Below are 22,318 nucleotides of genomic sequence, written 5' to 3'. Positions count from 1 at the left end.
CGCCCCGCCACCTGCGAGCCCCACTCCCAGCCCGGCCGGTGCAGCCCCGGCGTCTCACGCACCCGGCGCCTCACGCACCCGGCGCGGGATATATCCCTCCGCTCGCAGCCACGCCCGCTCGCGCCGGCGCTCTTTTCTCCCGCGCAGAAGCTCGACCCGACTTTCCCTGGCAGCCGGAATCCCAGTCCGCGGGGTCCGGGCTACGACGCCCAGCCAAGGGTCAGAGATCTCCCAGCAGCTACAGCAGCCAACTCCTTTCCAGGAGACCAGCGAGTGTCCAGGATGACCTAGCGACACCGCGAGGAACAGATTGGGGCTCGCTCTAGTGCCGAGGTTAGTTATGGCCAGCACACAGATTTGTGCAGGTAATAGGGAATGCTCCCTACTAGGAAAGGGGGAACATTAACTTAGCTTAAAAAAAAAAAAAAAAAAAAAAAAAAGCTAAGGACTAAAGAAAAAGCTTCCCACGCCTCCTCCTTTAGATTCACGGGAACCTTCAGGGAATTCCTAAATCTGAATTTGAATGTCTTGGCTGTAGGTCTGCAATTGCTTGGTGGAATAAAATCTTCCAAAAGGTCTCAAAAGGAATGCAGTTAGATCGGAACCTACTTCCTTTTTCAATCTACAGTACACTAAAATCCCGGGAAAGTGAAAACGCTTCCTTCGCGACCTCCTTGCGCAGAGCTGGTTAGACCCCGGAACTTCTCCAGCCGTGGTTACGAACCCCAACGCCGGCCTCCGCCGGCGGACACCCCTGACTCCCAGGTCTGCGGGACAAAAGGCAGCGGTGCCGTCTCGTGCGCTTTCCCACGCGGTAAGTACACCCCGCAGGCTGTGAACGCAGTCTGACGTGAAACTACAAGTTCTGCAGGGAGAAGGGGAAACCCCGGGCGTCCAGAAGGCCCACTCGGGGAACTCCCCCCACACCGGAGCGCGCAGTCCGGGCATCGCGGTGCTGTGAGCCGGTCCTCAGCGCGGGCAGAGCTCCAGGCGCCGGCTCAGCGCAGCCCGGAGTGCTCCCGGGCGCTGGGAAACAGCCGGGAGAAGAGGGCGGCCTTGACCTCGGAAAGTTTGTGCAGCTCGAATACGTTAACGCTGTGAGGACAAAGAGAGATGATTTCCCTGGAACCGGTGGAGGGGGCTGCTGGAAGAAGTACGAGGCAAATGGGGGTAAGGGAGTCTAGGATTAAGGAGAGAATTTCCCTATTTCAAAGTTAATGCAGTCTCCTCTTATGCCATCTCAAAGAAGGTGATGCGGGGGGGGAAATGTGTCTAGAAGGTCATGGCTGGGAAGGAAAAATAATGCCTGCAGAATGAGTGTGCTGATTCGTAGCACTAAGAGTATGTGGTGTATTCCCTGCGCGTTATTTAGAATACACAGAAATTCACACACCCAGCAAACATCATCATCCAAACACTTGGCCACGGCAAAGCGCTCCTGGAGTTACAGGTGAGTTTCATACATGGAACACCTCGAAAGTAGGTTATCTGGTCTCCAAGCTCAACTCGTTTGTGCCCGTTGCCGAATTCTAACTCTAAACAAAACACAATCACACACGAACGCCAACAGTTTGTTGGGGCGGGATGCGGGGGGCGGGGGAGGAGAAGAACAGTAAAAGGTAAAAAGACACCATCCCATAACGTAAAATCACAAGATTTTTAAAATGACACAAAAGAATTCCTGGAGAAAATTACCATTCACTAATAACTAATAACGCTTACTTGGCCTAAAACATCTGTTTGGGAATCCCGGTTTGCCAGGTCCACTGAAAACCTAATTGCCTGAAAGAAGTTGCACTTCGTCGCCAGAGGAACAGCCGAGAGCCAGAGATGGAGATTTCTCAGTCCGGTGCTGCCACGTTTTTACTGATCCTTTAGCCCCAACGGAACGAAACAGAGGTGCCTTTTTGCTACCAGCTAATTACCTTCACATGAACAAGAAATGTAGTACAAGCTCCACGATTGTCCTCTCAATAGTCGATCCTCCCTAACCCAGTACCCAAAGGCTCTAGAAAATGAGGGGGATGGGTTCCCGAAAACAAAAAAAGCTTTCCGCCAGCACTGCCTCTGCATCCAGTCCACCCAAGCTGGTATTTGTATATTAGATATAGAATGGGCCGGAGTGGGTGGTAAGTGAAGGCTAGGGTGACGGCGACGGACCTCACGTCCACGTCCCAAGAGCGCCCGGCAGGTCCAAGTTCGCCGTCCGTGCGGAGAGCGCGCGCTTTGCCGGGTGCCCGGACTAGAGGGCGCTGCGCCACTGCAGATCACGCGGCACCCAATGCGCCCTCCCTGGGCACCATTTCTATAATAAGTTACATTTGAAATAATGCACAAACAGCATAGCTTTTCAAATTCTTTTGAACAGTGCTTTGTAAGTATTTTATGAATTCCAAAACCTATGCATACTGATCTTTCATTCCCGAGTCAAGCACAGCCAGGGCGGGTGTGCAGCTCGCCGAGCGGAAAGCCGGTAGGATGCACACGCTTCCCTGTACTAGTCAAACACCCCACGCAATTTCATTAACGTTTAAACTTAAATACGGAAAGACTTGCACTCCAGAAAGAACTCACCCGTCCAGCCGAGTCCTCGGTGTTCTGCTTTTAAGTCCCGGCAGGTCCGTAATCGCCACGCGATTTGAATATTTGTTACAAGCCGTGTATGAAGTACCAACTTTGCTTCCCTCGGATCTTCAGCATGTCGCCAACGAGAGTGCGATCCGCCCGCGCCGCCCAGGTGGCCGCATCTCCGGAGGCTTCCGTCCTGGGGGAAACTTGAGCAGCAAAAGGAGGTGAAATGAGAGTGCGCGAGGGCTAGAGAGAGGGCCGAAGAGAAACCAAGTTTGTCAGGACATGTCCGGGCAGCGAGCCGCCGAGTTTAGGAGTTGCGGCCGGGAGCTGCGGCGGATCACTGCCTCTTTCCCCACTCCCTCCCGCCTGGAGGAGGTGGGGGAGGGGAGGTGACGTCAGCGCCCCGCCTAGCCCCCAGCCCCGCCGCCTGGACGGGATTCTCCCGCGGGGTCCGCCTCTTGGACAGTAGCGGCCGCGAGCTCGGAAGCTCGGCCGGCTCTCCTGCCGCAGCGGTGTCTGTGGCCGCTGCGGTCCCGACAGTGAAGCGTCTGCCCCTCTCCACCCCGCCGCGTCTCCCGGGCTCCGCCGAGCGCCGGCGTTCCTCGCACTCGGCGCCGGGGCGGCCCCGCGGCGCGCACCTCTCCGGCTGGCTTTCTCGCAAGCCCCCCTCCGGCCGCGTTTCCCACGCCTCGAACTGCAGGTGATGCTCTTCCTCTTCTGCAGCTGAAATTCGTCGCAACGTGTCGCCTGCCGGGTTGTTGCAGGGCGGAAGCACGAACAGTCTCTGCGGACTAGCCTGGACGACTTGTATTTTGTAGCCCTCCAACTTTAGGATGTGATCTATTTTAAATACTTGTGCTCTAGCGCTGTTTGCGGTCTTTGTGTTGAAAATCACGGAGCCATATTTTAATGTTCAAATCCTCTCCAAAAGCGCCTACGTTTTTACATCCTACTCTGAAGCGTACAAGGATCCAAGGGGTGAAGGGAGAGGTGGAGGAGGAGCCAGTTTCTAATGTTTCCTACAAGTCATCCGTAGTGATGGGGGCCAGTACACAAATCAGTCGGCTACTCGTGCTGTAGACTAAGACAGATGCAAACGCTGTTGAAGTGGAGTTTGTAAGTGAATACGTCCTTTCTACGTAAGCGTCCAGACTCCAGGAAAAAATCTGCTCTGGAATATATATATTTTTTTAACGCCGCTAAAGTACCAAAATAAAATCTCCTCAACAGCGTGAAATTCCCAGGGAGCCATTTTTGTGAGTTGACACTGTCCCCAGAAGGTTAGCATTAAAATTCCCTGGAAAAGGGCAGGGGGCTGGAGCGGGTTCTGTTAATACCTTTGCAGCTGTTGATGTAAATCTAGCGGTCAGTTTAGCTGGCTGTTATCTCTGGAAGGCAAAGAGCAAAACCCCTAGGACACAGGAAACATGGCAAGGAGTTAAACAGTTAAAAGAAAAGAAGATTGTGTTGGAGCATTGGGTGTGCTTAGCCTTAAGGAAGTCATATAACTTCTCTAAATTTCAGTTTCCTCGTCTGTTTCACCTTGTAAAAATGTGTGTGTATTTCCATTCAAAAATATTTATTTGCCAGGGAGGCAATGCTCAAGCAGGCACTTTTCCCCAGCATCATATACAGTGTCTAGTAAGCACATAGGAGTCCATCAATAGTCCTTGTCTAACCCTCCCTGGTTCTTTGCAGTGTCTGTTTTCTCATCTATACAATTAGGAAGAGTTACAAGGAGGTTATCCCAAATAATTTTGTTATGGAAAGGAGAGGAGGGCACCCAGAAGGTGCCAGATTCCTGAGGGAGGGGGAAATAAAAGGACAGACTGACTTGAAAGGCCAGCCTGTTAGTGCAGAGGACAGACCTCTCATGCTTCACTATTTCATCTACACAGGCTAGCTCCTTTTATGTCAATAGTTGAAATTAGAAATTGACTGCAGATTGTAAGTTTTTTATAAATAATACACATAAGTTCCCCCAGATGCTGCCATGCAAGTCAGTCTGGTTTGCTATACTCACCTTTAGCGTTATCATAGGTAAGTCAAATTATTTCCAATAGAAAAAGAAAAAAATACAAACGAGAGGAACTTATATATAATAATTGATGGTATTAATAGAAATAGCTGCTTTTTAAAAAAACAAAGTGAAAGGGGCAGAAAATTTTTAATAAAACCTCTAGACCTGCACTGTCCAATACCATAGGTAGCCACTAGCCACAAGTGGCTAAGTAAACTAAAAGCCAGTTCCTTGGTCTCACTAGCTACATTTGAAGTACTCGGTATCCACTTGTGACTAGTGGCTGCTATATTGTTCAGGGCCAATGAAAGAACATTTTTATCATGACAGAGTTCTGTAGGACAATGCTGTTACAGACTTTGCTATTGTTTTTGGAAGGCTGCATCAAGCATTATATTACAATTTCCATGCATCCAACACTGAGTCAATTCCAAAGTTAAAAAAAAAAAAAAACAGAATCACAGAAGGATTCACTCATTTCACAAATATTTATCAAGTACCAACAGCAATATGCTAAGTGAAACTATAAAGGACTCAAAATTTAATGAGTTAGGTGTGTTTGGTGATTAAGAAATATTAACATGGCTTAACATGGCCTTTCCGTTGTTTTCAATCATTGCTGACTACGAAAAACAGGGGGAATCACTCAATTTAAAGCAGAAGAGATTTCTAAAACATTTTTAAGAATAGTCCTAGGACTATATAATTCTAAGTAGGCTGACTGACTTCTGTCATCCCACCCTCTCTGTTCCTTTTAACTGCTTTCTCATCTCCTACACCCCCTTTTCCCCCACACTTCCTGAAGATGAGGCACTGTTCAGCTATCTCCACTTCTCCATACTTTGGAATTATTTTATCCTTTGCATTTAAATACAGCTCTCCTTTGGGATTGCTTGTACTCAACAAGAGAGCCATTAGAACAGACAACTAGTCAATCTGGTAAGAATCAGTAGTGGTTAACTATGGGTATGAATATGTTCATTTCCCTGGTCCCTTCCAAGTGCATTGTAACAAGGGCTTTCTTAAAGCTAAACCTTAATCATAAAATTTTATTCTAATGGTGAAATTCCAGATGCCAGTGCCAATCGGGAAAATATTTGGAGGCATTACGCGGAATGGCTAACTAGTAAAAAAATAAATAAATAAATAATAAAGTTTACCTTCATTCTGGCATACATACATAGCGAAAAAGGCTGGTTTGGACCTTCTGTCCCTACAAATGTAAGATCAACATCCCCATGTGGTTTGGAAACAGATTCTGCTGGATAAGTATCATGCTTGTGATGCTTTCCCAGCTCGGGGATTGAAGGATTCCACGTCTACCTTTCTGAGCAGTAAGCGATGAATCATGCAGAATTTGTTGAAATACTTTCTCAATAAAAGCAGTAAAAAGAACATTAGACTCAAGGTCAATAAATCTGGTTTGAGTCTTTGCCACGTAAAATCTAACGTACTTGGTTATTACTGAATTTTGGGAGTCTCACTTTCCTTTATAAAGGTGGCATTTCTAAAGTGATCTCAAACAAACAAGCAAACAAACTGCCTCACCTGTTGTGAGAGATACAGTAAAGAATGAAGATAACAAATACAGTATCATTATTCTCCTCAGATTTACTCACTATTTCTCACCCTACCACACCCTCTCAGTTATGAGGCTTTGTAGAACCAACAGTAATAAAAACATGGGTTTAATGCCAATTATAACCTAGCCTCTGTTCCAACTTCTTTATATGCATCATCTCATGGATTTCTTACTAAATTCTACAGGGTATTAGCAATTATACCCTACCTCCATGTTCTAGATGAAACAGTGAGGTTGAGGTAGATTAGATAACTCATGTTGGGTCACATTTTGGACTGAAACTCAGGGCTGACTGTCTTCATAGCCAACATGCTTGTCAATATAATACACCAGCTCCTTATACCCTACACCTCATTTGCACCCTTTATGAACCAAGGCCTTTGTCAGCAGTGTTGTGGTTTAAGAAGCAACCTAAGAGGAGTAGGGTATCAAAAACTATCAAATGATGGCTGGAGAAAGATGGTCCTTTCTAGCAGCTTCACCAAATATGGATAAAAAATTGTTTAAAAGTGGGTCCTTTAGTCACAGAGGGAGAACACCACTGATTGTGTCTTGTAATAGATGTGTAATACATTCATTACTTGTTTGGCTTACCTATTTTCCTAGGTAGATATGCGTACTCCGAAACACATTTCTTTTCAATTTGAAATCATTGTCTGACTTTTAACTTGTTTAGTCTGAACAGCAGAAAAATACATACCAATGATTCTCACTGTATTCTGACAAGGACTATCTCATAGGATTTCATGATCAGCATTTCAATTTATACTCTGTTTCCTTTTCCTGGTCTGGAACCACTACGGTTGCTTTATCTCTCCAATTCTCCTTTCTTTAATTTATACTTTTCCATATGACAAGATGGGAAATTCCCTCTATCTATACTTTTTTTTACTGTTAAGATACTATCCCTTTTCCTGGTAGAATTTTTTTGGTCATAAAAACTAATCTGATATAGAGTCTAAGAGGACCCCATTCGGGAAACAAGAATTATGATAGTCCCCCAGTCTCCTTTCTCTAACAGATGATCTATTTAAGCCCATCATGGTAATTCTGTACCCATTTGTCATGAACATGTGGGCCAGTTGTAGCCAATGAGATATTAGAGGATGTTTACTGGAGGCCTCTGGAAAAAAATTTCCTCCCTCCTAAGGAAGATCCACAAGAGACATTATGTCTCCCTATGGACACTGTCAGGTCAGGAGGTCATGCCTGGGACTGCTACCACCATCTTACTTGCGGAGGATGAGGCCTAAACCTGGGAAGGCAGATGAGGGTTCTCAATGAGGTTGAATCAACTATCTCTGAAGGCCGTCCCAACTCAACACTTCTTTTAATGGGAGAGCATAAATTTTCATCTTTCTTAAGCTGGATCGTGTCAGGATTTGGCTTATTTGTACCTGACATCATCTCCCACAGCTAGGTCATCCTTCTTTAAATGTACAAGGAATTATTTGAAAGAAAAGATAAATGGATGTACCTCCTCAACTTATTGGTTAATAGGAATTGAGACTGACTCTACTGACAAAATGGAAGGACTCTTGGAGTTTTCCTTTAATGGTGAAAAAGAAGTTTTTAGATGCAAAACGATCAGTCTTGCAAACTGCCCATTTCTCTACCATAATGAAGACAAAAATAAAAATATGAAATTTTATCTGTTCAACTAAAAGATTCTTCTTCATTCCTACTGTTCTTTCCTCTCCAGTGTCCAAAAATATTTCTAGATATTGAAACTTAAAATCTTTTGCACAGCAAAGGAAAACATAAGCAAGATGAAAAGGCAACCCTCAGAATGGGAAAAAAATATTTGCAAATGAAGCAACTGACAGGATTAATCTCCAAAATTTACAAGCAGCTCACGCAGCTCAATATCAAAAAAACAAACAACCCAATGCAAAAATGGGCAGAAGACCTAAATAGACATTTCTCCAAAGAAGGTATACAGATTGCCAACAAACACTTTAAAGGATGCTCAACATCACTAATCATTAGAGAAATGCAGATCAAAACTACAATGAGGTATCACCTCACAACAGTCAGAATGGCCATCATCAAAAAATCTACAAACAATAAATGCTGCAGATGGTGTGGAGAAAAGGGAGCCCTCCTGCACTGTTGGTAGGAATGTAGATTGATACAGCCACTATGGAGAACAATATGGATGTTCCTTAAAAAACTAAAAATAGAACTACCATACGACCCAGCAATCCCCACTACTCGGCACATACCCTGAGAAAACCGTAATTCAAAGAGTCATGTACCACAATGTTCATTGCAGCTCTATTTACAACAGCCAGGACATGGAAGCAACCTAAGTGTCCATCGACAGATGAATGGATAAAGAAGATGTGGCACATATACACAATGGAATATTACTCAGCCATAAAAAGAAACGAAATTGAGTTATTTGTAGTGAGGTGGGTGGACCTAGAGACTGTCATACAGAGTGAAGTAAGTCAGAAAGAGAAAAACAAATACCGTATGCTAACACATATATATGGAATCTAAAAAAAAAAAAAAAGAGATGGTTCTGAAGAACCTGGGGCAGGACAGGAATAAAGACGCAGATGTAGAGAATAGATTTGAGGGCACGGGGAGGGGGAAGGATAAGCTGGGACGAAGTGAGAGAGTGGCATGGACATATATACACTACCAAATGTAAAACCGATAGCTAGTGGGAAGCAGCCATATAGCACAGGGAGATCAGCTCGGTGTTTTGTGACCACCTAGAGGGGTGCGATAGGGAGGGTGGGAGGGAGACGCAAGAGGGAGGAGATATAGGGATATATGTACATGTATAGCTGATTCACTTTGTTATACAGCAGAAACTAACACAACATTGTAAAGCAATTATACTGCAAAAAAGATGTTAAAAAAAGTGAGGATGGATCTGTAAAAAAAACAAAACCAAAAACGGTTGTGCTATGGTTGAAGATAAGGTGCTGTATAAGTCAGCTTTGTTGTTTTGTATGTTTAGGAAGGAAGATAGTTTGCCCCTGGCACTTTCCTGAGCAACAATTTGTAAAAAGTCTCTTCTGTGTGGTTAGGTGTAGGAGAGACAAAGAACGAAGGAAACTTCCTCTTATTTCTTCCCCTCCACTTGATGTTTATTCTGGAGTAGCATTGAAAAAAATTATTCATGACACTTGTTAAACACTAAGGCAGACTTTAATCAGGACCATTATGATAGGTGTAGGGTCTGCAGAGGTGGCATTTTTGCAGCAGGAAAGAGAGACAACTTCGAATGCAGCAAGGAACAGTGAGGATTTATACAAGGAGCAAGGTGAGCGTCAATGAATAGAAAAGTACTAAGAGGAGAACATCAGGGGCAAAAGGGGAATCTGGCTAAGCCGACCTGATGGGATTCTTGCTGAAGGCAGGCCAGGGTGATCAGATGTTACCTGGGGGATGCTGAGAGAAAAGGCATTTTGTCAGATATCCAGGGTGGGGAATCCTGGTGAAACCAGCTGAACAGGATTCTTGCTACAATTGGGCGATGAGGCCCGACAAGGATGGACACCAAGATCAAGGTCAAGGGGCTTCAAGGAGCCTGTCTAGAGTTTGGTCAAGGAGAAAGTGCTTGTCAGTAGCAGGCTCCTGTTCTTTCTACTCTTCTGTAATTTTTTTTTGTTTGTTTGTTTGTTTTTTCCCTGAGAAAGCAAAGAAAAGAAGAGGAGCAAGTGTTAGTATTAATCAAGCATCTGAGACCCTCTGAATCTCAGCTGTAACGTTTGCAAGGTTAACGTTAGTCGTCATTATTAGTCTGTGTCGTTGGTTTATAAAAAAGCCGAACTGTTTAAGGAGGTTGAGGTAACACGTAGATGGGTGAAGGCAGAGTACTGTGGAAGAAAGGAGTTAAAAGTCAGAAGGTTTAGATGAGCTTTCTACCTCTAATGTTCTCTAATGTTTACCGGCTGTGTGAGCTTGACGAGTTACTGAGCTTCTTAAATAGCAGTGTGATTGGCTGAATTCTAAGATGGGTCCAGTGATGGCCAACTCCTGCCATTCACACCTTTGTGTTATCTCCTCCCATAGCTTAAACCAACCAGTGTCAGTTTAACAGTAGGACGAGCCAGAAGTGGTGGTATGTCACCTCTGAGATTAGGTTATACAAGACAGTGATCTCCCTTCCTCCCTCCCCCTCTCTCTCCGTCTCTGTCTCTGTCTTTCCCATTACTCACTCTGGGGCAAGTCAAAAGCCCACATGAAGAAGGAACTGAAGGCTTCTTCCAACAGCCACCTGAGTGAGGCCTCCACAAGCCTTCAGCTGACTGCAGCCCCAGCACACATCTCATTGCAGCCTCCTGAGGGACCCTGAGTCAGATCGACCAGCTAAGCTGCTCCTAGATTCCCCAACCCTCAGAAACTCTGTGAGATAATTACTGTTATTTTAAGCTGCTAAGTTTTAGGGGGAATTGTTACTCAACAGTAGATAAAGACCCTCTGAATAATGCCTTTCTACCAATAATATAGTGAGGACTCAGTAAAAGCATGGATCAGAAAACACTTGGTAAACCTTAAAGTACGACATTTAGAGCCAAATGAATAGAGTGGAAGAAAGTGTCTAGAAAAGCACTATCTAGAAGAACTTTATGTGCAGATGGCAGTGTTCTCTCCGCGCTCTCCTGTGTGGTGCTGTTGACTGCTTGGCATGTAGCTAGTGCAAAATGAGGACCGGAATGTTTTGTTTTGTTTTATTTTAATTCATTTAAATGTACATAGTCATAGGTGGCTAATGGTACCATTTTGGACACAACGGGTGTGGAGGTTTCTAAACCCACAAATGACTATTTCAAAACAGAGTCAAAAAGAGCACAGTGCATAAATATCAGGATCATGTTTTCTTCTCCAATTGTGACTTTTTTAAAGGAAGACTTGTGTTATTTATGTGATCTGGAGATTATGGATTGAGTTAAATTAAGCAGTTATTTCCTTCCTTGTGTGCAAAAAGGGCAATACATTTTGTGAAACTGGGTTTCCTGAGACCTCAGGGAGATTTACTTTTGTGTGTACCTGTGAAATTTATTAGGCATGAAATTACGGATTCAGTTGACGGTCCCACACAGTTGGCTGATTTGTATGATTAATTGAAGGGGCATGCAATGAACCAACTGTGCCCGCAGCTACCCAGACTACACAGGGCACTGCTGATTCATCCACCTGGCGGGTGAGAGAGAGTTAATAACCTGGGTGTTTCCTGACACCACTTTATTCAGTGATGTCATCTGGTAAATATGTAACCCCAAATGCAAAGCAACTACTCTTAATTACTTGCAATGACAGTTAAACCTGACTAAAGATATACTTCAATGTATATACAATTGTATCAGTTAAGGTTTGTAGGATGTCATGTATATTACCCTGTTAAAGTAGGAATGTTGAACTGGATTTTCTTATTCTTTCTAAGTGATATCTGTTGAATTGTGCTCTGCAATATAGCTGATTGTCACTTAAATGTTGGCAATATCATAAGTTCCTATGTCATGTCAGATTATGCCTTTCATCCACAAGCTTGCAGTCACGTTATTGTAAGATAACTGTTGCGGCTCCAGATCAAAGCAGGATGAAGGAGAGCTGGCTATCCCCCAGTCATGGAAAAAAGTAAAAGTGGATCCTTATCTCATACTAGACACAAAAAGTTTCTCTTGATGAATGAAAGATGTAAGGCTGTAAGGCCAATGGTTTTTTTTGTTTTTTGGTTATTTTTGGCCTTGCCACGTGACATATGGGAGCTTAGTTCCCCGACCAGGGATCGAACCTGTGCCCCCTGCAGTGGGAGCTCGGAGTCTTAACCACTGGACTGCCAGGGAAGTCCCCCAGTGGTTAAAATATTTAGAAGAAAATATAATAAAATAATTTATCTGGGGCTATGGGAGGGTTTACTACATAAGACAAAATGTTCTAGCCATGAAAGAAAAGATTGACAAATTTAATTACATAAAAATTAAGAACCTCTGCTTATCAAAAGACACCATGTTGAGAAGTAAAAATGTAAGCCACAGACTGGGAGAATATTTATGTAACAAATATAATTGACAAAAAATGAGTATCTTTAATGTAAAGAAGTTCTACAAATCAATAAGAAAAAGGCTCAATAGAAAAATAGGAAACTTTCAATAAAAAAATGGAAAAAAAGAAACCCATGAACCTGTGTTTCAGGCAGAGGAAGTATGAATGGTGATTATTTTTGTAATGGGTTAAATTGTGCCCCACCCCATGTCCTAATCCTTAAATGTCCATGTCCTAATCTTTAAAACCTGTGAATTTGACGTTTTTGGAAAAAAGGGTCTTTGCAGATGTAATTAAATTAAGAATCTCGAAATAAGATCATCCTGGATTATTCAGGTAGGCCCTAAATCCAACGACAAGCATACTTGTGAGGGTCATTCAGGTGAGAGACCCTCAGAGCTAAAAGGCTATATGAAGGCAAAGGTAGAGATTGGACTCATGCAGCCACAAGCCAAGGAATGCCTGTGCCACCAGAAATCAGAAGATGCACAGAAGGATTCTTCCTGAGGGCTTTCAGAAGGAGCACAGCTCTGCCAACACTTCGATTTGGGACTTCTGGCTTCCAGAACTATGGGACAAAACATTTTTGTGGTTTCAAGCCACCTAGTGTGTGGTAATTTGTTACAACAGCCCTAAGAAACTGATACAGTACATAAGAAGAAATACTTTCATTCGTTATTAGACAAACAAAAGTTAAAACCCCAATGTAATACCCGATACACAAACCATATTGGCAAAAATGAACATGTCCGATCATATGAGATGTGGTAAAGATATGGCTCAACAAGAATTCATACCATACTGGTAAGGCTGTAAATTGGTGCAACTACTTTGGAAAACAGTTAGGTATTACCTTGCGAAGATGGATCTGTACGTACCCAGCAATTCTACAACTAGGTTTCACACACCCAAGAGGGAAACGTGTAGACCAGGAGATATGTATAAGAAAATTCACACCCACTTTGTTCATTGAAAACAAAACCTAGAAAACAGACAAATGTCCAGCAAGAAGGGAATGAATAAATAAGTTGTATCATCTTCACACTATAAATTTACACAGGGCCAGTGAATGTACCATTGTTACATGTAACAACATGAATGGTCCCACGCAGTGCAGCATGTGGGATCTTAGTTCCCCTACCAGGGATGGAACCTGTGCCCACTTCAGTGGAAGTGTGGAGTCCTAAGCACTGGACCACTAGGGTATTCCCCTGAGTGATTTTTAGAAATATAGTATGGAGTAAGAAATAGAAATTGCAGAAAGTTTGCTCAAAGTCCAGCAAAACTAAACAGTATGTTACTTATGGAAATATACATAAGATGTAGCATATTCATTTTTTAAAAAGGGATAGTGGTTACTTGGAGAGAGGAGGCTGGTGATGGGATAGGGAGATGTATGCCGGTACAAGAATATTCTGGTCCTGAGATGGGGAATGGGTCCCTAGTTGGTTGTATTCATTCGTGCTTATTAATTAAAAATGTTACAAAAGTTCTTTTTTAATATACTACTATTAAAAATATTTAATATCAAAACAAAACTAAAAAGAATGCTATAATAATTAGGGCTACGCAGAGATCATCCATAACCTCAAGCTGTCAGCCTGTCTGTTGAATATCCTTTCGACAGGTGTCTGAAGAGATGGAGGGTAGCAAGAATGGATATAACCTCACACACAGGAATAGAAAGAAATAAAATAACCCTCTGCATAGATGTGGAAGTGAGAATAGCTGTTATAGCAGGCAAAAGGGAAACGGGCCATAGATGAGAGGAAGGGAGATAAGACTGCTCCGATGAAAGTCTGATGCATCACCAAAGCTTTCCCAGATACTTAAAGTCCTGAGAGTCATGCTTTGAGTAAGGATGACTTAGTGGGATGAGCACAGCAAGGCAGCCAGGTGCTCTTAGAGAAAAAAAAAAATCGAAGTTTCAGAGTGTACACTAGGATACCTCCCCGGGCCTCAACACTAGTGTGCAACCTGAGCTTGTGTCAGCTGTTCTAAATGAGTGTGTGTGAAGGTGGGCAGAGTTCAATCTTGTACATGTAGGCTTAGGTCTTCACTGCAAAACCCCAGGGCCTAATAAGGTTTGCACAGTCACTTCTTGGCTGTGGGGAATTATCCTATTTGAAGCGTGCCATCTGTTTCCAGTTGGGACCCTAACTGATACAAGCAGGCCTATTAATTATCTCTCTCAAACCAGCTGTTGGCAATCCTAGGCGTGGTTTCCTGACAGCTATTACCCTACACTACTTGCCTATATTCCCTGTAAACAAAGGTGTCAGTATAGAGCAGTGATTCTCAAAGTGCCGTCTCAGACCAGAATATTACCTGGGAACAGGCTTACCTGGGAACTTGTTAGAAATGCAAAGATCACCCACCCAAGGCCTACTGAGTCCAAAACTCTGGAGGTGGGCGGAGTAACCTGTTTCAAGAAGCCCTTCAGGTGATTCTATATGTGTTAAAGCATGAGAACCGTTAGCAAAAGGAACTCACAATGCAGCATCCTGAAGATCATATTTATGTTCCAAATAAAAATTTTAGCTCCTTAAGGTGTATAACATGATGCTTTGATATACATATATGTAGTAAAATGATTACTACAATCAAGCTAATTAATATCTCCATGTCTTCACAGAGTAATTATCTTGTCTTGTGTCTGGTGAGAACACCTCCCAGGATCTAGGTTCTTAGCAAATTTCCAGTACACAATACAGTATTATTCGCTGTAGACACCATGCTGTACATAAGTTCTCTAGAACTTATTCATCCTACATAACTGAAACTTTGACCTTTATCTCCTTTGACAAATATCTCCCCATTTCCCCCACCTCCCCACTCCTGAGAGCCATCATTCTATTCTCTGCTTCCATAATTTTGACTTTTCTAGACTCCACATACAAGTGAGATCATGCAGTATTTTACTTTCTGTGCCAGGCTTATTTTGCTTACCATAATGTCCTCCAGGTTCATCCATTTGTTACAAATGGCAGGATCTCTTTCTTGCTAAAGGCTGAGTAATATTCCATTATATGTATCACAATTTCTGTATCTGCTGAATTTGTTTTCATACCCTGGCTATGGTGAATAATGCTGTAAGGAACATGGCTAAGGTACTGATTTCATTTCCCTTGAATATATACCCAGAAGAAGGATGACTGGATCATATGGTCATTCTATTTTTAATTTTTTGAGCAACCTCCATACTGTTTTTCATAATGACTGTACCAATTTACATTCCCACCAACAGTGCACACGGATTCCTTTTTCTCCACACCCTCTTCAGCATTTGTTATCTTTTGTCTTTTTGGTAATAGCACTCCTAACAAGTGTGAGGTGATATTTCATTGCAGTTTTGATTTGCATTTCCCTGATGATTAGTGGTGCTGAGCATATTTTCATCTGTTGGCCATCTGTATGTCTTCTTTGGGAAAAAATGTCTGTTCAAGTCCTCTGTCCATTTTTTTCATCAGATTATTATTATTATTATGCTATTGAGTTTTATGAGTTCCTTATATGCCTTAGGTATTAACCCCTTATCAGATATATGGCTTGCAAATATTTTCTCCTATTCTGTAGGTTGCCTTTTCATTTTGTTGATTATTTCCTTTGATGAGCAGAAGCTTTTTAGTTTGATATAGTCCTTGTTCATTTTCACTTTTGTTGCCTATGCTTTTGGTGTCATAGCCAAAAAAATCATTGCCCTGATCAATGTCAAGGAACTTTTCCCTGTGTTTTCTTCTAGGAGTTTTACCTGTTTTAGTAAGAACTTATGTTTAAGACTTTACTCCATTTTGAGTTGATTTTTGTATATAGTGTAAGGTAAGGTTTCAATTTCTTTCTTTGTATGTGTTTATCTAGTTTTCACAGCACCATTTATTGGAGAGACTCTCTTTTGTCTATCGTGTATGCCTGGTGCTCTTGTTGAAAATTAGTTGACCCTATATGCTTGGGTTTATTTCTGGGCTCTCTGTTCTCTTCTGTTGGCCTATGTGTCTGTTTTTATGGTAGTGCCATACTGTTTCGACTACTATAGCTTTGTAATAAAACACAGCCTGAAGGGAGGAAGGAAGGGGTTATTAGAACCCAGGAAGAAAGAGTCAGGTTTGACCACCTTGAGACCACTACATGTCAGTGAAGAACACAGCCAGTCCAAGGTAAATGTACAGGGAGGGAAACGGGAGAATAAATGTCCTGACCTCAGTAGCCTCCCTCCCTCTATCTTCCACCTGAGCACCCAATGAGAACAAGAGAGCAAGGGAGGCCTTGATGCCATCCCCACGATTCCATCTCTGGGGCACAGAGCAGAGTGTAAAAGGGTAGAGGGGCAAGTGAAAGGTATTAGGCATCTTCCAATCCATGTCTTTTATTTAGCAGCCCTAACTGCAAACGCAAGTTGAGGGAGAGGTGATGGGACCAGAGACAGGTAACACACATTTCAAGTTCTTGTCTCATTTTCTGAAATCTTGTTTAGGACATAGCACAATCTGAGTTAAGATGACTGAGACTTATGGAATTCTCCCACACTGTAGAGTGGAAGAATTTAGGAGGGAAGCTTAAAAAGTAGGGGGGGAAATTTTCCTCTAGATCAATTTAATGTGGGGCCAGTCTAAGGGGGTCATTATACCATTACGTTAAGTGACTCAAGGCTATATCAACAATGCCCTAAATAGATTACTTTATTGGAGATTAATGAACTGAGTGATCCTATTGAAGAAATTTTTGTTTGTGATCATCATCTAGCTCTACAGGCCATACCCTTTCTAAATTTGGTAGTGAGAGAAAAAAACAAAAAAGGAAGAAACAATTTCAGCGTGTGATAATTACTCTAGTCGCAGTAACAGGGCAAAGGTAGACCAGGGTCTAGTAGCTTGAGTCCAAGAAAGAATTTGGTAGGTTACTGGGGAAATAGGGTTTACTATGTTAATTTTGTGGATTGGTTACCAAACCTAACTCTGTGACAGTGGGCAGAGAAATGCTAGTTATCTTCCAGCAGGATTTACTGTTTGAGGGGGTCCTTGAGAGGATCTCAGCTACTCCTACTACTTTCAGTGCTTTGTTGAGACCTGATAAGCCAACGTTGCAAGTGGATGATGTAACCGTGTTTGGGAGAATGTTAGAGCTCAAGGAACGGTTCTCTAAAATTCTCTACATCTCAGATAAGAACTAAAAATGATCCTATGAAAAACTACAGCTTTGTCATGACCTCGTAAATTATTTATAGCATTATATTCCAAGACTGCTACCACTACCACCTGGTCAGCTCCCAGGAATTAAGGTCTTCTTAGGCTTCAATATTTAATGCTTATTGCACAGAACATAGCACTTATCAAAAACTCATTGCTTAATCTTTAGTTTAATAAAAATTACTATTTGTTCACTTTTAACATTTCTTGATTTTTTTTTTTTTTTGGAAAGCCTCCTTTATCAAGTCTCTTAATGTCTCTCTGAGGTAAAGTGCGTTTTGATTAAATAGTCAGCCATTAAATGCACTTACATGTGCTTCGTTTAGCACTGACTCCCTGGTATCATATTTGCTTGGATATGAAATGAAAGGTTCTGGAAATGAGTTGAATACTTTGACTACAGAAGCCTAAATAACTGGTTTATACCTCTGTTTTTTGGGTTTTCCTTTTTTGAACTTGTACTTGGTCATCTCTGGTCTGTTTATATTCACTGAAGAGACAACAAAGAGATAAGCCTCTAAATTTTGTCTGAAATACAGGATAGATAGCTAAACATCCATTTCCCTAGAAATGTGCTAGTTCTGAGATGTCCTGTTGAAGTAAAATTATACATAATTTGCCTTTAGACTGTGTATATGTATTTTGAACAGGTTTAGCAATGGGAATATATTCTGGATTCCCTTTAAGTCCAGATACTTCCAGTTGAATAGTTATTTATGAATAGCGGTTTTATTTTAGTGCGTGTTTTAAATACAGTAAGTGATTCTGTTAAGAGGGCTAACTTTTCAGTAGATTTTACCAATTCGAGTCAACCCATTTCTGAAAATCTTCAGGATGCACTAAATTCTTTCTTTTTTAAGTTCAATGTTCTTCAGAGATGGATTAAAAAGTTAGCTTTTGAATTCTACTATATAGGCAACTTCTATTTGATATTGCATTCTATTTTAAATCTTGATTCTGTAAAGGTTAAGCAGCTTCACATCTAGCTCTGAGAGGGTTTCAAAGAGGAGCAAAAGTCTTATTAATATCAGAGTGTTTAGACCACTGAGTATCACCTTTACTTTGCTGCCCCACACAGGCTGCATACCTAGGACGCAGTGACTCTGATCCTGACGCTTCTTGAGAAGGAAGAAAGCAGGCACGGCCTCCAGGACAGCGGCCACAAATACTTGCTGTGTTCATGAAGCAGCTTTTTCCCAGCTTATCATGCCACTCTGACCATTATCTTGGCATGCGGCACTAATTCATTTTGGGATGAGATTACATAGTCGAATGTAGAAAGCTAATTTGAAATACCCACTTTAAAATGTGGTGAATGTTTTCATGTATTCTATGAAATTACCTGCCAGTTGACTTAACTTTAGGCGCAGATATGCCCCCTTTGCACGTGCAGAGACTTCTTTTTCAATGCATCTACCCAGTATTCACGTGTAGAAAGTTTATGGAAGGATTGTTTTGCTGAAGCATACAAGTGATACAATGAAAAGCTCATGGGGTTTGCAGCCAGACAGACCTAGATTAGGCTGCTATTTTTGATGAGGGACAAATTTCTTAAGAGCTCAGAGCCTGAGTTTTCTTATCTAAAAATGTACATAATAATATTTCCCCAATAGGTTATTGAAATAACATGTATAAGAATCTAAAAAAGTCTGAAACTTAGCAAGTCCTAAAGTATAGGTTTCAACTTTCTCCCTTTTAAAAAATATATTTATCTATTAACTGAGGTAAAACATATTCAAATTCTATTTATTTGAGCAATAATCTAAAAGTCTGCTTTATATCTTTAAAAAGCAGATATTAGAAAATTGTTATATAGGAAATTCGATCTCCTAGCATAATACAACTCTTCAAGCCGAACTCTAATAAGCTTTCTTCCAAGGATTTGGGTCTTTAAACTATCTTTAGCCCCATTATCAGTGTTTCAGATAGGGCCATTTGGATGCAAATTAGCCAGAAAATGAACTCCGATAGAAGTATTTATTTAGAGACCAATGTTGTAGTACTCTGACCCAAAGAACTTCCTCACAGAATGGGATCACACAAAGGTCAGTGATAATAAAACAAAAACATAAATCAAAGTAGAATCTTCCTGTAAACTAACAGCAATATATTCAGTTATTACATCAGTCAGGATTATTTATAAGTATGTCAATAAATTGTGTAGCATCTCGTGGTTTCTCTTCGTGTTCCTCAGCTTATACAATTTGCAGTACTTTATAATGTACCTCCGTAATGTAAAAGAAACCCATTGTTTAAGAAATATCCAATTACCTAGCCTAAGAAGCACCTGTGTCCTCCCTTTACTTATCCTGGGATGTTTATTGCTGTAAACCCGTTATTCTTCTGTGCTGGTGGATCTCAAACTTTATCAGGTGTCGGAACCGCTAAGAGCTGGACCCTAACCTCAGAGTGTTGGATTCAGTAGATCTGGGTTGAGGCCTGAGAATATGCATGTCTAACAAGTCCCCAGGTGACATGATGCTGTTCTTGCTTTGGCTGGAAGAGCAGGAAAGGAAATGCATAATGCTCAAAGGCAATACAGACCCCCCACTGTTCTTCCCTCTGCTCTCTCATGCTCCAGTCTTAGAATAGAGCTGTAGCCAAACCACCATCCCACTGAGAGAAAAATGTTGTGTGCTGTAAGCCTTTGAGATTTGGGGGTTGTTTGTTATCCCAGCAAAAGCTGACTAATGCATATCCGTTCACTGTGACATTATTTAAATAGTAACGATCTAAATATTCGGAAATGATCTAAATATTTGGAAATGATCTAAATATTCATTAAAAGGATTGAATGAATAAATCGTGGAATCTTCAGATAGTGGGATAAAATATAGCAGTTAAATTGAGTGAACAAATGCCGTCTATGTCAATAAATAAATCTTAAAAACAATGATGAGGGTAAAAATACTGCAGCAGGCTACCTGCAGTCTAATGCAATTTACATAAATTTTAGAAAATGCCAAATACTCTCCTGTATTACTTATGGACATATACATAGTGAAATTGTTAAAATATGAATGAAATAATAAATTCTAAATTCAGAAGAGTGGTTACCTGTCAGAGGGGAGTGAAAAGAATGAGTATGGTGAGGAATGAAGAACCTGTATCTGTAAAGTTTTGTTTCTTCATGGAATGAGGAATAGATGTCAAGATTGGACAAAGCCAGATGATGGGGACACAGAAGTACTAGTCTGTATACTTTCCTTTATGCTTGGAGTAGATCACAACACAATAAAGCATATCTTTTAAAGGAAGGAGCTTCCATTAGTAATGGGTTTTGAAAACTCATGGGGTCCAGCAGCTTTAGGTGTGTGGCCGATGAGTGAAGCTGGCGTTTTGAGATTCTCACAGGTTCAAAGAACAAAACAATAGAAATAAGTGGCTCAAAATACTTGTGGTTCAGTCTTATATTTTAAACATGGACACAGATTTCAAGCTGTGTAGTGTCAGTAAGCATGCATACCAGGTATTTCCTTTTTCCTGAATGCAGATTCACTTACTTGGCTGGAAAATTTGATTTGATTTGAATTCAGTAAAAATGCTTGGATAGGCTTTCAGAGGTTACACACAAAGCCCAATTTCCTCTCATTTTTTTGTTTTGTTTTGTTTTGTTTACTGGAGACAAGAAAAGAGGATAATTGGGGGTGGGTGTGATTGTCTCAAAGCTTTACCCACTTCCTTCCTTTCCCTTCAGGAGGAAGGCGAAAATATAGTGTTGCTTCAAAACCTCTACAGCACATCGGAATAATCTGGAGAGCTTTCGAAAAGCACAATTTTCCAGGCCTCGCCTCACATCCTAGTAAATCTGGAGTTTCCAAATATGAGGCAGAGAATCTATTTATTTATTCATTCATTCATTTATTTAAAATCTTTCTACAGTTACTGTTATCTTCATGAGACCACAGCCCCCCCAAAGCCCCACCAGCTGAGAGTTTCTCTTGTAAATTTGCTGCTCACTGCGGGATATTGTCCATTATGTCTATCTTATAAAGCAGTCAGCAAGTGCTAAAAACACAGCAAACCAATAAATAAATTAGGAACATTGTATATAAATTGATTTATAAAATTAGGTGGGTCCCTTAAAAGGAGAGCAGCCCACTTATAGTGTTACCCTACTGAGCCCTGGACGTTGAGCTTCATTTAGAGGTTTGCGTATATAGAAGGTTATCTTGTAGCTATGCTAAGAGTATTAGGGTTCCCTGGGTGTGTGAGCCTTCTATTAAAAATATCGTTAGCTCTTCTATTCAAGGTGTAGGGTATGCAAACGCAAAGGTTGGGAGGACGCTGACTTTGAAACTGGTGTCTTTCAAACTGAAATTGTGGTAGTGATGACCTTTTGTAGGTTTTCTTTTAAAGAATATCTGTGTGTTCTTGAAAATTAATGTTTATTAAAATATTAATATATTTTTATGATTAAAACTTAAATGCTAACTTTTTATTGGTGTGTGTGTGTGTGTGTGTGTGTGTGTGTGTGTTGTAACCCAGGGAAGCAAGAATGAAGATAAAAGGGAAAAGAAGCAGAAAAGGAAAAAAGCAAATACAAGACAGCTGCCATTCTACTGGGAAATACAGCCAGTTGCCTGGGGTGAGAGGTTTCTTCTGAGAGGCTACACGGAGCCATTGCCTCTTGGAACCGTGTCAGCGAGAAGGTAGGGTAAAGAATCTGCCAGCCCCTTCCCTGCTTCCGTCTCTCATTGGTCAGAGTCGGCCTGGGTTGCCGGCTCTCTCACTGAGGCCCATCAGGCAGCCTGGGTAACAGAGGCCCTGCGCGTGGAGCACACTGGTGGGCAGAGGCAAGCTCTGGCGGCTCTGTCTGCAGCCCGCAGCCTGGAGGCTCGCTAGCTGAGCAGCTGCCCTTTAGGGATGACCTCAGAAGTCCAGGTGGGATGGTGGACACGTGCAGTCTGAGGCGTGAGGTGAGGTACCAGGGGGTCGTGCCAGCGGCGGCTCCTA

At 41.8% G+C, this 22,318-nt stretch overlaps 1 protein-coding gene and 1 long non-coding RNA gene across 5 annotated transcripts in view; one reads left to right on the top strand and one right to left on the bottom strand.

The window, feature by feature from the left end:
• Nucleotides 1-4,359, bottom strand: part of FAT1 (FAT atypical cadherin 1) — a 122,993-nt gene extending 118,634 nt beyond the window's left edge. For 2 of the 4 annotated variants that reach the window (XM_029226372.1, XM_029226373.1), the window contains exon 1: nt 2,575-4,359. The gene's annotated coding sequence lies outside the window, so the exon portion shown is untranslated. The remainder of the gene's footprint in view (nt 1-2,574) is intronic. The other 2 variants (XM_029226368.1, XM_029226371.1) reach the window with 1 other exon arrangement.
• LOC114897525 lies at nt 16-22,009 on the top strand. Its single transcript, XR_003794174.1, has 3 exons — nt 16-333; nt 629-814; nt 21,851-22,009. It is a non-coding gene; the product is annotated as an uncharacterized LOC114897525 (long non-coding RNA).
• The last annotated feature ends 309 nt before the right edge of the window (nt 22,010-22,318 follow it).

The sequence above is a fragment of the Monodon monoceros genome, unplaced genomic scaffold (genome assembly GCF_005190385.1).
Source record: "Monodon monoceros isolate NGI ecotype Baffin Bay Population unplaced genomic scaffold, NGI_Narwhal_1 Super_Scaffold_17, whole genome shotgun sequence".
NCBI lineage: Eukaryota > Metazoa > Chordata > Mammalia > Artiodactyla > Monodontidae > Monodon > Monodon monoceros.
The sequence above is the reverse complement of the archived record's forward strand: the minus strand, read 5'-3'. Positions and strand labels throughout refer to the sequence as shown.